This window comes from Oncorhynchus nerka, linkage group LG19, assembly GCF_034236695.1.
Source record: "Oncorhynchus nerka isolate Pitt River linkage group LG19, Oner_Uvic_2.0, whole genome shotgun sequence".
NCBI lineage: Eukaryota > Metazoa > Chordata > Actinopteri > Salmoniformes > Salmonidae > Oncorhynchus > Oncorhynchus nerka.
The window spans coordinates 2,559,974-2,575,429 of record NC_088414.1 but is presented as its reverse complement, the minus strand read 5'-3'; the positions used below and the strand labels follow the sequence as shown (position 1 = coordinate 2,575,429).

General features: G+C 43.2%; 2 long non-coding RNA genes across 2 annotated transcripts in view; one reads left to right on the top strand and one right to left on the bottom strand.

Moving 5' to 3' along the window:
* The first annotated feature begins 211 nt into the window (after positions 1–211).
* Positions 212–1,158, top strand: LOC115134652 (uncharacterized). The gene is made up of 2 exons (XR_010459883.1): positions 212–468; positions 596–1,158. It is a non-coding gene; the product is annotated as an uncharacterized LOC115134652 (long non-coding RNA).
* A 10,393-nt stretch (positions 1,159–11,551) lies between these two features.
* LOC135562352 (uncharacterized) overlaps positions 11,552–15,456 on the bottom strand; it is a 21,769-nt gene continuing 17,864 nt past the window's right edge. The window contains exons 3-4 of the long non-coding RNA XR_010459870.1: positions 14,350–14,474; positions 11,552–13,249 (exon numbers count right to left, since the gene is read on the bottom strand). This is a non-coding gene — a long non-coding RNA (uncharacterized LOC135562352). The remainder of the gene's footprint in view (positions 13,250–14,349; positions 14,475–15,456) is intronic.

Below are 15,456 nucleotides of genomic sequence, written 5' to 3'. Positions count from 1 at the left end.
AAGGGTGCAAATTATTCTCTCTCTCTCAGAAAATGCTTTTGAAGCAGTTCCTAGTCTTGCAGCAACAAGGGGAGGTTCCGTCCCACATCTCACTGACGGATATTGAGAGATCGGCTCATTGCCAAAGGTAGAAACTACTTCAAGAACACGTGAGTGTTATTAGAATCTTTTACTCAAATGTAAAAAAAAACATAAGCAAAGGTGTGGAATCACGTTGACCTCCTATCTAGCAATAACTTAAGAAATAGATATGGTGGACAGTTTGAGTTGTAGAAAAATTAAGGTAAATCATGTTTTATGTTCCCTTGTATGTGAAGGTTTCAGAGTGAAATGGAAGAGGGGAAGAACCGTCACTTGGCCGAACTGGCTTGGGATGTGAAACGACGCCTCAGGCTTAAGGAGCTGGAAAGAGAAGTGTGCAGGGAGCTGCGCCTGGAGCGCCGAATCCGCTGGTCGGTGATTGGACAGGTAAGGATGGAACAGCGGCACTCCTAGGGCTGATATCAACTCACAATTGCTTAAGCAGCAGTAGGACCTCAGTGTTTCTGTTGGTATCTTCATCCATTTGCCTCTCTTTCTCACCCGTCTCTCTTAGCCTGGTAGCCAGATGGGAGATTGGAGACCCCTGGGCATGGAGACACACACACCTCTGGGAATGGACTCTCCCCTCAGACACTCCACCTCCTCGATGGACACTCTTTCCAGTCAGATCTCGACTGAGAACCTCGAGGTTGCTAGGCTACATATTGCCAGACCACATATTGCCAGACCACAAACTACCAGACCACGTTCTGCCAGACCACCAACTGAAAGATCTAGCAGTGACTCTGATCACTCTGGAACCTTGTCTACTGTGATGACCTGCTCACCACATTCAGCTAGCCCGTCAGTGGTAGGTCACTTTGGTCATGAACATGTTCCCAGCTTTCACTCTTTGGGGGCTGTAGGCATATTACTGCTTCCTTGTCTCCCATCTCCTGGGAAATCCATATCCAAGTACAGTGGCAAGAAAAAGTATGTGAACCCTTTGGAATTACCTGGACATAAAATGTTGTCTAAGTCACAACAATAGACAAACCCAGTCTGCTTAAACTAATAACACACCAACAATGATACTTTTTCATGTCTTTATTGAACACACCGTGTAAACATTCACAGTGCAGGGTGGAAAAAGTACACTCAGCAAAAAAAGAAACGCCTCCTTTTCTGGACCCTGTCTTTCAAAGATAATTCGTATAAATCCAAATAACTTCACAGATCTTCATTGTCAAGGGTATAAACACTGTTTCCCATGCTTGTTCAATGAACCATGAACAAATAATGAACATGCATCTGTCGTTATGACACTAACAGCTTACAGACGATAAGCAATTAATGTCACAGTTATGAAAATTAGGAAACTAAAGAGGCCTTTCTACTGACTGAAAAACACCAAAAGAAAGATGCCCAGGGTCCCTGCTCATCTGTGTGAATGTGCCTTAGGCATGCTGCAAGGAGGCATGATGACTGCAGATGTGGCCAGGGCAATAAATTGCAATGTCCGTACTGTGAGACGCCTAAGACAGCGCTACAGGGAGACAGGACGGACAGCTGATCATCCTCGCAGTAGCAGACCTCGTGTAACAACACCTGCACAGGATCGGTACATCCGAACATCACACCAGCGGAACAGGTACAGGATGGCAACAACAACTGCCCGAGTAACAGCAGGAACGCACAATCCCTCCATCAGTGCTCAGACTGTCCACAATAGGCGGAGAGAGGCTGGAAAGAGGGCTTGTAGGCTTGTTGTAAGGAAACCGGCAACAACGTAGCCAATGGGCACAAACCCACCATCGCTGGACCAGACAGGACTGTCAAAAAGTGCTCTTCACTGACAGGTCATGGTTTTGTTTCACATGGGGTGATGGTCGGATTCGCGTTTATCGTCGAAGGAATGAGCGTTACACGGAGGCCTGTACTCTGGAGCGGTATCGATTTGGAGGTGGAGGGTTCGTCATGGTCTTGGGTGGTGTGTCACAGCATCATCGGACTGAGCTTGCTGTCATTGCAGGCGGTCAAACCGCTGTGCGTTACAGGGAAATCAACCTCCTCTGGTGCAGTCCATGAGGAGGAGATGCACTGCAGTACTTAATGCAGCTGGTGGCCACACCAGATACTGACTGTTACTTTTGATTTTGAACCCCCCTTTTGTTCAGGGACACATTATTCCATTTCTGTTAGCCACATGTTCAGTTTATCCTGTTTGGGATAGGGGGCAGTATTTTCACGTTCGGATGAAAAGCGTGCCCAGAGTAAACTGCCTGCTACTCGTGCCCAGAAGCTTATATATGCATATTATTAGTAGATTTGAATAAAAAAAACTCTGACGTTTCTAAAACTGAATGAATGATGTCTGTGAGTATAATAGAACTCATATGGCAGGCGAAAACCTGAGAAAAATCCAACCAGGAAGTGGGAAATCCGAGGTTTGTAGTTTTTCAACTCATTGCCTTTCTACTATATAGTGTAAATTGGGTCATATTGCACTTACTAAGGCTTCCACTAGATGTCAACATTCGTTAGAACCTTGTTTCAGGCTTCTACTGTGAAGGGGAAACGATTAAGAGCTGTTTGACTAAGAGGTCTGGCAGAAGGCCATGAGCTAAGTCATGCGCGCGGCCGTGAGAGCGAGCTGCGTTCCTTTTAATTTCTAAAGACAAAGGAATTGTCCGGTTGAAACATTATTGAAGATTTATGATAGAAACATCCTAAAGATTGATTCTATACATCGTTTGACATGTTTCTACGAACTGTAATAGAACTGTTTTGACTTTTCATCTGGACTTTCGTCTGGACTTGACCGCGCCTTGTGAATTTCGATTGGTTAACTAAACGCGCTAACAAAAAGGAGGTATTTGGACATAAAGATGAACTGTATCGAACAAAACGAACATCTATTGTCGAACTGGAATTCCTGGGAGTGCATTCTGAGGAAGATCATCAAAAGGTAAGTGAATATTTATAACGCTATTTCTGACTTTTACTGACTCCACAGCATGGCGGGTATCTGTATCGCTTGTTTTTGTGTCTGAGCGCTGTAGCAAAACGCAAAAGGGATCTGCCCACTCCCTCACTGGAAGTAGTGGCAGCCGAACCTCATCCATGGAAAATATCGGAACCATGGACTGTGCAAGACATAAAGAGAGAACACCAGGGGGAGCCAGAGGAAGCTGAACTCCTTAACTTCCCTACACTGACAGGTGCACCACAAGAGGACCCCAGAATAGGAGACTGGTATGCGGATGTAATGAAAAATGACTGCAACACGAAGGAGGAGCTATGGACTAAAGTGCTGGTGGATTTAAGCCTGGAGTGATCAACTGACAAGAACACACCAGCAAAGCTTTGACAGATATTAGTGCTGTGTAGGAACTGTAACAGCCACAGTCACTTTCCCAGTAAAAGGTATATAAAGGGGGATCATGAGAAACTTGTGATCCTCGCTACAATATGAGAGATACTTCATATTGAGAATCATCACAGGTAAATTACTTTTTGCCATACTCCATTTGTCCAGGATTAACTTTGACTAAAAGTTTGACGGACGGTTTTACCTTACAAAATATTTATTTCTGAAGAAAAGCTTATCCAGAGAAAGGACAGATGAACCTGCTTGACGGAGGGAATACATACGAATTGCATTACCCATCTCTCAATAAAGGTGGTCTATCCTTGGGGGATCAGCACCAGAATTAATACAGGGTCAAGAAAGGTCAAATACCTCAAACGGTCAAAAGTTAAAAACCAGCTACATGGTAGAAGGCATTTACATTTAAGTCATTTAGCAGACGCTCTTATCCAGAGCGACTTACAAATTGGTGCATTCACCTTATGACATCCAGTGGAACAGCCACTTTACAATAGTGCATCTAGTGTTTATACAGTAGATTTTTTTATTTTACCTTTATTTAACCAGGCAAGTCAGTTAAGAACAAATTCTTATTTTCAATGACAGCCTAGGAACAGTGGGTTAACTGCCTGTTCAGGGGCAGAGCGACAGATTTGTACCTTGTCAGCTTGAGGGTTTGAACTTGCAACCTTCCGGTTACTAGTCCAACGCTCTAACCACTAGGCTACCCTGCCGCCCCCAGTATAAGGAATTGGAATCTGGAAGTAATAATTGATTAGATAAAATTTATATTGCTGAGAAACCAATTACGGGAAGGTGACTGAAGGAGCTGAATCATAATTAAGGTAATTGTGTTCTCAATAAGTTTTATATAAGGGTTTATATTGAGAAGTGCTTAAGCTGTCTAGCAATAAGTATCCTGCATAGCATAACGCTTTAAGGATTGATTGAGCATTATTGTTGTATTGAGAAACTGTATAACCATTGAATTGTAATAACGTGTATAAGACAAAAAACAGAGTGACTTAATAAAAGCTTGAAACTTTGACAACTAGGCCAGAGTAACGATCTGGAGAGCAAACGCCGTTGACACTCTCACTGAACAGAAAGTGACCCTGGTTAAAGTGATTGCACTAAAGAATATTTCATTGTGTGGACAATAATATATTTTTAGGAGAGTCAATACATATAACAATACTAGTTTCCAAGAGACTACCAGCTGACGAGCATAATAACTAACAGAAGATTAGTTATTAGGTATTGATATATAAGAAAAGAAGACACAAGGTAAGGGAGTATAGGAAGAATCTATAAACTTAGAATACTAGAAGAGTACTTTTATCCAAGGCCCCATACTAGACCGGGAAATAAAGGGAGTGACAACGTGAACGAAGGAACAAACCCAACTCACGCGAAGGGCCATTACAAATAAATAGAAGGGTTTGTAGGGCCACACGGCTAGGCCCTTGTTACACCGAAGTAACTAAAATCCTAAAGTACTCTGCCCAGCCAGAGGATGGGGTAGAGGCTTTTGCTGTGGGTATCGGGCAAAAGTCAGCACCGTGACAGCGCTGTACTCAGATTATTGCATGGTGTGCTTTTTCCGTAAAGCTTTTTTGAAATCTGACACAGCAGTTGCATTAAGGAGAAGCATATATTTAATTATGTGCATAACACCTGTATCTTTCATCAAAGTTTATGATGAGTATTTTTGTAAATTGATGTGGCTCTCTGCAAATTCGCCAGATGTTTTCGAGGCACAACATTACTGAACATAACGCGCCAATGTAAACTGAGATTTTTGGATATAAATATGAACTTTATCGAACAAAACATACATGTATTGTGTAACATGAAGTCCTATGAGTGCCATCTGATGAAGATCATCAAAGGTTAGTGATTCATTTTCTCTATTTCTGCTTTTTGTGACTCCTCGCTTTGGCTGGAAAATGGCTGAATGTTTTTCTGTGACTAGGCGCTGACCTAACATAATCGTATGGTGTGCTTTCGCTGTAAAGCCTTTTTAAAATCGGACACGATGGGTAGATTAACAAGAAGTTAAGCTTTAATTTGGTGTTTTGCACTTGTGAATGTATGAAAGTTAAATATTTCTGAAAAATGTTTTAGAATTTTGCGAAATCTCTGCCATTTCAGCGGATGTTGTCGAGGGGTTCCCCTAGCCTTAAGAAGATGTCTCAGTTGTTCAATCTTGTATGTTCATACAATTATTTGCACATGTTAAGTTTGCTGATAATAAACACAGTTGACAGTGAGAGGACATTTCTTTTTTTGCTGAGTTTGTGAACCCTTGGTTTTAATAAATGGTTGACCCTACTTTGGCAGCAATAACCTCATTGTATTCTGTAGTTGCAGATCAGACCTGCGCAACGGTCAGGAGGAATTTTATACCATTCCTTTTTACAAAACTGTTTCAGTTTAGCAATATTCTTGGGATGTCTGGTGTGAACCGCTCTCTTGAGGCCCTGCCACAGCATCTCAATCGGGTTGAGGTCCCCTACTCTGACTGGGCCACTCCAGAAAGCATATTTTCTTCTGTTGCAGCCATTCTGTTGTTGATTTACTTCGGTGTTTTGGGTCGTTGTCCTGTTGCATCACCCAACTTCTGTTGAGCTTCAATTGGCGAACAGCCTTACATTCTCCTGCAAAATGTCTTGATTAACTTGGCAATTAATTTTCCCATCGATGATAGCTAGCTGTCCAGACCCTGAGGCAGCAAAGCAGCTCCAAACCATGATATGATGCTCCCTTTACCATACTTTAAAGTTGGGATGAGGTTTTGATATTGGTGTGCGTTGCTTTTTTTTCTCCACACAATGTTGTGTGTTCCTTTCAAACAACTCAACTTTAGTTTAATCTCTTCACAGAATCTGGAACATCCAGATGCTCTTTTGTGAACTTCAAACGTGCAGCAATGTTTTTATTTGGACAGTCGGTGGCTTCTTCTGTGGTGTCCTCCTACGTATCGTAGACTCGTCAACAGAGATGTTAGGATGTTCCAGAGATTTCTTTAAGTCTTCAGCTAACACTCTAAGATTCTTCTTAACCTCATTGAGCATTCTGCGCTGTGCTCTTGAAGTCATCTTTGCAGGACGGCCACTCCTAGGGAGAGTAGCGTCAGTGCTGAACTTTCTCCATTTATATACAATTTGTCTAACCGTGGAGTGATGAACATCAAGGCTTTTAGAGATACTTTTGTAACCCTTTCCAGCTATATGCAAGTCAACAATTCTTAATCTTGGGTCTTCTGAGATCTCTTTTGTTTGAGGCATGGTTCACATCAGGCAATGCTTCTGGTGAATAGCAAACTCAAATTTTGGGATTTCTTTTTAGGGCGGACAGCTCTAACCAACATCTCTAATCTCATCTCAATGATTGTACTCCAGGTTAGCTAACTCCAATTAGCTTTTGGAGAAGTCATTAGCCTCGGGGTTCAAATAATTTTTTCAATTTACACTGTGAATGTATAAATTATGTATTCAGTATAGACAAGAAAAATACACTCATTTGTGTGTTATTAGTTTAAACAGAATGTGTTAATCTGTTGTTGTGACTTAGATGAAGATTAAATCTAATTTTATGACCAGTTTATGCAGACATTCCGCTAATTCCAATAGGGTTCATATACTTTGTCTCGCCACTGTATTTGGATGATATGATATGCGTTTGCCACTTTGGTAAATGTAAAAAGTCTAGATGAGGAAGATGATTAAGTTGCAACAATGGAGACCACACATTTGATATAGAGTGATTGCTAGAAAAGAAAGAAAGGTATACTTGTTATATTTTCTTTTTTAAATAATTTGATATGTATTAACATGTGTTTTGATTTCCAACATACTGTAAATCTTAATCAATTCTGTTGATGTTCACAAATACAGATTACTGTTAAGGACTTGCTGCTCATGATTGGGCACATAACGAGCTCAGTATTGGAGGAGGTAAATAGCATCCTGATCCCTGCCTTGGTTGACCTAAAAAGGCTAAGAGCTTCAGAAAGTACTGCAGAGAGTATGCTCCCCATCAGAAAAGACACCAACGAAGATTCAACCCAGGGCTCTGTCAGCTGTACCTCCCTACTCTCCAAAGTCAATGTGATCTGTCTCACTCAGAGTCTTGACAGTGGTTCCTCCCCAATCTCCATTGATGAACCAGTCACTGCTGTCCAGACTTATTGTAGCAGCAGTTCTCTGTCCAGTGAGGAATGAGCACACTCTTTCTCCAGTCAGATCTCTACTAAGAACCTCCTGGCTGCTAGGCCACGTTCTACTAGGCCAAAATCTGCCAGGCCCCAATCTGACAAACCACCACCTGCCAAACCACCATCTGCTAAACTACCATCTGATAATCCACAATCTGCTAAACCACCACTTTGTAAACCACAATCTGCTAAACCACCACCTGCTAAACCACAATCTGCTAAACTACAATCTGATAAACCACCACCTGCTAAACTAAAATCTGCTAAACCACAATCTGCGAAACCACCTATTGCCACTGACTACTCTGGAACCTTATCTGCTGTGGTAGGTCATGGGCATGTCATCCCTGTCAAACTGACCTTGGCCCCTTTCTCCTCCTTACTCTCCAGCGAAGAGACCAACACCAACCTCCCCTCCAGCAGCCTCCCTTCCTCGTGCTCCATCAAGCTTTCAGACAGTAGAAGTGACATTCCTTGCTCCCTGACCGTAAACTCCATTTCAAATGTTCCTGGATGTGACTCTAGCAGCAGTACTTCCCTATCCAGCGAGGACCGAGCTCACTCAGCCTCCAATCAGGTCTCTACTGAGAACCTCCAGGCTGCTAGGCCATGTTCTGCTACGCCACAATTTGCTATGTCACAGTCTGCCAGGCCACAATCTGACATACAATGTACTGCCACTGATGTCTATGAACCCCCATCTGCTGTAGTGGGCTGCACAGCACATTCAGCTAGCCCAGATATGATATGTCATTTTAGTCATGGACATGTCATCCCCTTCAAACAGACCTTAGCCAGTTTCTCCTCATCCAACAGCTTCCCCTCCAGCCAGGGCTCATCTAGCAGAAGCTCCCTGGTGTCTACCACTTTGAAACTCTCAGCCACTGACATGCCTCCCAGGCAGGGGTCAGCCAGGAGCACCTCCTCTGGCTCCAGCAAGCTTTTAGACAGAATGAGTGACATTCCTTGCTCCCTGGCTGTGAGCTTTATTTCAACTGTTCCTGGACCTGACTCGAGCAACAGCCCTGTGCGGGAGAATCAATTTGCTACTGAGGTCTCGTCGATCTGCCTCAGCCAAGATAGAAATGGCCAAGGAGGGAGTGTGACACCTCCAGCCCCTTTGGATGTTTCCCTCCCCTCCATTATTGAGCGGGCTGGCGGACTTGTATGTTGCGTCATCTCCCAGTCTTGGTGAATGGTGAGGGCTCTCCATCTCCCACCACAGTCTCCCATTCTCCTACAAGGGTGTTTGTCAGCCACTTAAGGAGTAGCCCACTAGGTGAGGACCTTGTAGATTCAAGACTTGCGGATGTTATCTCTGTCCTGAAAATGGAGGGAATTATTTCCTCCTCTCTGACTTTGGAGGAGGAGCTGCTTGATCTCTCATCCAGTTGTTCTTCGTCATCCAGCGAAATACTGCAATGTGTGTCTGTTGGCCCTCTTGGAGGCGCCTTGAGGGGACACTTCATCCTTGCGCTTTCCTCTCCCTGTATCTCTCCATGCTGTCGTGTGTATTTGCCACTGACAAAGACCTGAAGGCAGAAAGAGTGAAGGGAGTTTTTGAAAGCCTGAGATCCCAGTTTATGAGCTACTCCATCAAGCCTGTGAGTAACATCATTACCAGGGTAACAACAAAGATGGCTGCCTCCAATCAGCTTAGTTCAGAGACACTCCAGGCAGCATCAGCAAAATCATCTGCTGTGGCTCATAACCTTATTAGTTCGGTTTTATTTAAAGTTGCCACGGTGTCCTGCTCTGATGACTTAGAGGGTATGGGTGATCATCTCAGATGCCCCTCAACTCTGACCAGAGTTCTGACACCTTTGACCTCAGAGAAAGCTACACTGACACCTGCTGTTCTGAAGATCAGAAGGGAGATGTCTCAGGAAGTGGCCACCGAACTCCAGAGTTTCTTGATCAAGGAATCCCTTACTGCCACCCAGACACCATCCAATGGACATGCTTGCACTTCTGGTTCTGCCCCAAGGGAAACTGTGCGGGACATCCTGAGGAAAACCAAAGAGGAGGCTTCCAACAAAAGCCTGAAAATGATTTTCTCTGTTAATTTGGATGAGCGGCTCACAGACTCAATTGCAGATGCCTTATATCCAAAGCTGCATGACAAATTGGAGTCGAAGAGAGAGCTGCAGGCTTCTTATTACAGCTCAGCTGCAGCCTCAGCCCCTTCGAAGTTGAGAGCAGCCTAGAGCTCCAGGAGATCACTGACCCACTATCTGAGTCAGTATTGTGTCTTCTGGATAGGACATTTGGAGATAAAGCTCAGAACTTAAAGACAGGCGGGGGTGTTTTACAATATGTCACAGACCCAACCTGTAGTAACCTGGTATATTTATGTTTACCAATAGATGGCAGTATTGACTCAAGACAGGGGTTTGCTTTCCGCTAACCGTAGCTATTTCCTATGTCTGACTATATAACTATGATTAAGAAAGCTTCAGGTAGTTTAAGCCAGGTGCATCAAAGAATGTAATTCTAAGTTACAATCAAATACTAAACTGTACTTAAGTCTCATGAGTTGTAACTCTAAGAAGCCTTTAAGGATACTACACAACCTATAAGAAGTTTTTGATTGGACGCCACACCAACGACGTCAATGTGGTTGTGCACACGATTGCAGTGGAGGAGTTGCCATGAATGGCCTTCACAAGAAGCAAGAGTTACCTTCCAGCACCAGTGGCAGAGGAAATGAGACCCTGAGCCCTACTAATTGCCTACTGGAGGGTGTAGTGGGCAAATTGGTATGGAAGATGCTATTTCAAGGCCTTGACATCCCTGAGGTACCCATGCACGACATCCGATCAGAACTTTAAGCTACAATATGAACTGGTTGCGAAGCTTTGTCCTCTGATGGTAAGGACAATCATGGCTACAACCATAGACAATCAACCACCTACTATTCAAGAAGCAGTGATGTCTTCCGAGAACATCCATCTGAAAGAGCTGTGTGAGGCAGGTATCAAACCTCTCAAAGAGAACCATGTACCCGATGACTCTGAGACAAACATCATGGTCAGAGGGGCTTTAGTGAAATTGAATCCTGTATGATTGAGACCTCCGACAAGGACTCTCCCAGTCTACATTCCACACCAAGCTGCTTCATGGGAATGAGCTTGACTCAGAGGACTTTGCATCACCTGTGTCATCCCCAACCACCACTCTCTCTGATGTGGCAATGGACATGGTGGTTTCTGTCCTTCGGGACATGTCCGATTCCCCAGACGTTACCTCAGCATTGGAAAAGACCAACGATCTCAAGACGCCGTACTCCCACCCCTCAAATGCAAGGATTGTAAGAGCCCTCTGCAGAGAGCTGGAGGAGCACATGGGCTCTCCTGATGCTCTGAGGCGAGCTTTGAGCCGCGGGAGATGACAACAGCCATTGCGAGAAATGTCACCAGGGAAGTCAACCGTCTGGGTTCAATCGTACCCAAAGTCTCTGTCAGGCCACTCTCCTCAGACATCTGCCTAAGGACAGACAAGGACAAGGTCATGGTTAAGGGCCGATGTGGCTCGGCTGAGGTGAAGGCATCCCAACCGGTGTATATTATTGTTCATGTAGAGGCGGTGATGGATATCATTGTCCGGCTGCGGTCTCTGATTGTTCCTCGGACCCAGGATAAACTGGCCAGCTGGACCCTAGTTGAGGATGTGACCACAAGCTGTCCAGTGCTCTGTGGGTGAGGGTGACTAACAGGTGGAGGGAAGCAAATGTCTGCCTGAAGGCAACAGACATCTTTCAGTTGGTGCTGTCTGTGCATAGAAAGTTGATGCAACGCTATGGCACAGAGGAAGCCCTACAGAAGATAATGTGCCACAAGGCACCCAAGCTGCACAAGGACATTGTCTGTCTTGTCACGAGCGGAATTATGGATGCACCATCCAAACTTCAAGGCACCAAAAATCTGGACTCTACACTCAACTTGAAAGAATTGACAGCCTTGTTTAATGAAATGACAACCCGTGAATCTTTGAATAAGAAAGCTGAGCAGAGCAGCATGAAGACTGAGATTGAACAGCCGGAGTGATCCACTGTGGAACAAGTGTTGGGGAATAATCAGAATTGGTTGGTAACATAGGTAAGATGTTTTATATTCATCATATGTTTGAAAGTTATTTCTCATCAAGAATGTTATTTTTGTATAATACTGTGGCAGGGTTGCAGTATCTGTTCTATGTCAAGACTAAGTTGCATGGGCCGCAGAGAGGGGAGAGGTCAATGTGTCATCATGTGTAAACATATCTTTTGCTCCACTGTGTCTGTGTGCCAGTCACTCCCTACTTTTCCCATCGGGGAGAGGATGATGGCAGTGTCTGGAATAATTCTATGCTCTCCGTGAGCTTGTCCAGGTTTGGTTGTATTTAGAATTGGTTGTATCTAAATGACAATTTGATATATGCCTGTTGATATGGAGGGTTGGTTTATGGTTCTGGGTTTGAGTAAGGAGACAAAGCTGAACGATTTATGTCTATGCTGTCTGACTATGTGTGTTATTTGCTATTAAAGGATCTCAGTTGCAAGGTAGTGGGGCTCTCAGAGAATTCATTGATAGACACTGAATTGATCTGAGAGTCACAGGGTTGTGATAGAGCTCATATAATTAAAGATGGACTTTGATAACTAACTCTGACTTGTGTTGTGGTTTGCTCTCATGATTTGGTAAATAGAGGAAATTTCCACGACACAAGTGACATCCGGTTCCACCAGCTTCATTAGGGAGCTTATATTAGAAGAAGTCCTAATGAAGCTTGTAAAGAAGATATGCCGTATGCCAAAAAGGACCAACAAGCGTCAGCGCATCCAGATCAGTGATCTGGTGACTGAGCTGATCCGATTGTTCGATGAGGAGGTGGCCAAATATCTGATTGAGGAAATGGAAAGGCAGCAAAAAAGTTTCAATTCTAAGATGACATCGAAGCTGGCAGATGCCATCTCCACTGACCTTGGGAAGGTCAAGCGTTTAAAACGCTCCTTGAAAATTGACGATTTATTTGAGGATCAGGAGATGCTTTCCATTGTCTCTGTCATTGTTTCTCACAAGCTACAAGACCTTGAAGACTCATGCAGTGATGATGTGGAGGATTTGGAATCTGAGGGGGTGCAATTATGCCACCAACAGAAAGGTAAGACAAGCTCAGATTACTCTTGAATGGTCATTGGTTGTGCTTTTTGATATTGGCACCAGTAAGTATAGTTGTATAATTATAGGAATATGTAAAGGAAGTGAAATTGAAGTTGAATTGTGCATCCTTGAATTCTGATCAGTCCAACATAGCATTGTCCTTACAGACACTACAAACCAGCCAGAGATGTACATTGCTTGTGGATTCTCCACCTATGAGTGAGTATTCCTGGTGGGAAATGTTCTTATTTGACAATTATAAAGAAGTATAAAGAAGTAATACATTATTGTTTTTTCAGACAATTGTCTATCTGAAATTCTTACATATTTTCATCTTCTTGCCAGTTAAATTATCCAAGATGAGGAAAGGCATCCGGGACTTCTTCTGGGGAGTCCAGAAGGCCTGGAAACACTTGGTCACCTGCAAGTCCTCTGGGTCCTCTGATGGGTAGCCTGGATGACGTGCAGCCCATGTCAGTTGCTTTTGCCAGGCTACATCTGAGGAGGACACCACAACTGGCCTCAATACAACATTTTTATTTTTGTTGTTCATTTCTGTTTTCATTTTGAATCCCCTAATGCTGCTATATTTGAACCAGGCTGTCAGTGGACTAGATTACCATTAGTTTAAACTCCTTATGGAAGATCCACTATAGGCTAGTCAACACCAAAATTCCATCTGGGTCTTTTGATCCCTTATTAGCTCCCACTCCTGTAACTAGGAATGTGAGCTTCTAAATGTCATTCAGACATCTACAGCTTCTCCTGTGATTAGGAAGATAAGCTAAGAAGCCCAACCAATTGACTAGATGTGCTGTACATCTGATGCCCTCTCCCTATTGTAATCATTGATCCACGTCCATTGCAGCCTCTAAATTTGATGTAGATATTTAGCCTAAATTAAAAAATGACAAGGAGGGAAGGCCGACAGCAGCTTCTACTCTTACGATTAAGAAAGTGGTGCTAAACTTTTTGGCCTTTGAGGAACTATGTATTTGTTTTTTCAATCACTTACATACTTTTTAATGGTTGTTTTAATAAAGCATTTGTATTGCAGATTTTGATTAATATTGTATCTTTCAGAATTTTTCATTTTAATTTAGGTATTCATTTGATGATATGGGACTAAAGCGTAGTTTATACCCTACATACGTACACAAGAAATAACTACAAGCAGCTACACAAAAAAAGCTCGACACAAGAACGCAGGATCAGCATTTTGTGAAGCGTTCTTGTGTTGCACACGAAGGGTATGAACTAGGCTTAGTAATTTTATGACTTCTATAAGGGTATATAATGATATCCATAGTGCAGTATTAAGATATTCATTATGGAGCTTTATATTATAGTAGAAATAATGTAAATGAATAAAAGTGAATTGATGTATGTCAACTTGATGGCGATATTTGCTTGCTCAACAAAAGCTATATTGGTGTTAGACGGTCTGAAGTTGCATGACATTCACGTATTTATTTAATTGTCACGGCCCTGAAAGAGGTAGAAAAGGCCTCAAGATGGTGACAAATATCTTCTGTCATACAATCTAATCAATGTATTTATCACATGCGCTGAGAAGAACAGGTGAAATGCATACTTACATCTTCCTTTAACTCTGCCTTGGCAGAGAAGGGCTTGATGAATCATGTACAGTATATGGACCAGCATCCCAGTGGAATGCTTTTGACCCTTTGTAGAGTCCATGCCCCGACGAATTGAGGCTGATCTGAGGGGGAAAAAGGGTGCAACTAAATATTAGGAAGGTGTTCATGATGTTTTGTGCACTCAGTGTATATACTTCAGGTTGTATATATTTGAAGTTATAGGAGAATGTGAGTCTTACGGCCAGCTGCCATATTCTTGCATGTATTCAGCATCCGGAACCGTGAAGCCTGGCAAGCGAGTTTAGTATGATTTGACATATGATATTTATGCACCACGTGTTTATGTGACTACTCTGTTTGCCTAACTTGGGGAGACAAAGAAAGTAATACTTTCAGAAGAGGACTTAGACATATTGAAAAAGAGGACTTTATCATGGCCCATTCATACTAGCAGGGAATCCCCTCTCTCAGAGGCTGAGGCGAAGAGGAGCAGTCGTAAGCCCACTCCATGTGAGTGGCTTTACCGTAACCTCAAGCACAGTGGAACGGTGGAAACTCATCTGTATAATTGTGTCGAGGAGATCCAGACTGCATTTCAAATGGCACGCTATTCACTATACAATGCATTACTTTTGACCAGGGCCCATAGGGGTCTAGTCAAAAGTAGTGCACTGTATAGAGTGCCATTTGGAATGCAAGTTCAGACTCAGCTTTAATAAGGGGATTAGGTCTGCTAGCCAGTGTTCCGTCTCTCTCTCTCTCCCTCTCCTGCAGGCATGCTCATGTACAATAAGGTGTTTTCGGAGCATGATGACTCAGCTAATTGGTGACCAAACTCACTTTTTGTAGTGTTGTCACGCCCTGGCCTTAGTATTTCTGTGTTTTCATTATTATTTTGGTTAGGCCAGGGTGTGACATGGGGATTTATGTGGTTTGATTTGTCTGGGGTTGTGTGTAGTAATGGGATTGTGGTTAGAGTAGTACTCTAGGTAAGTCTATGGTTGCCTAGAGTGGTTCTCAATCAGAGGCAGATGTTTATCGTTGTCTCTGATTGGGAACCATATTTAGGCAGCCATATTCTTTAGGTCTCTTATTGGTGATTGT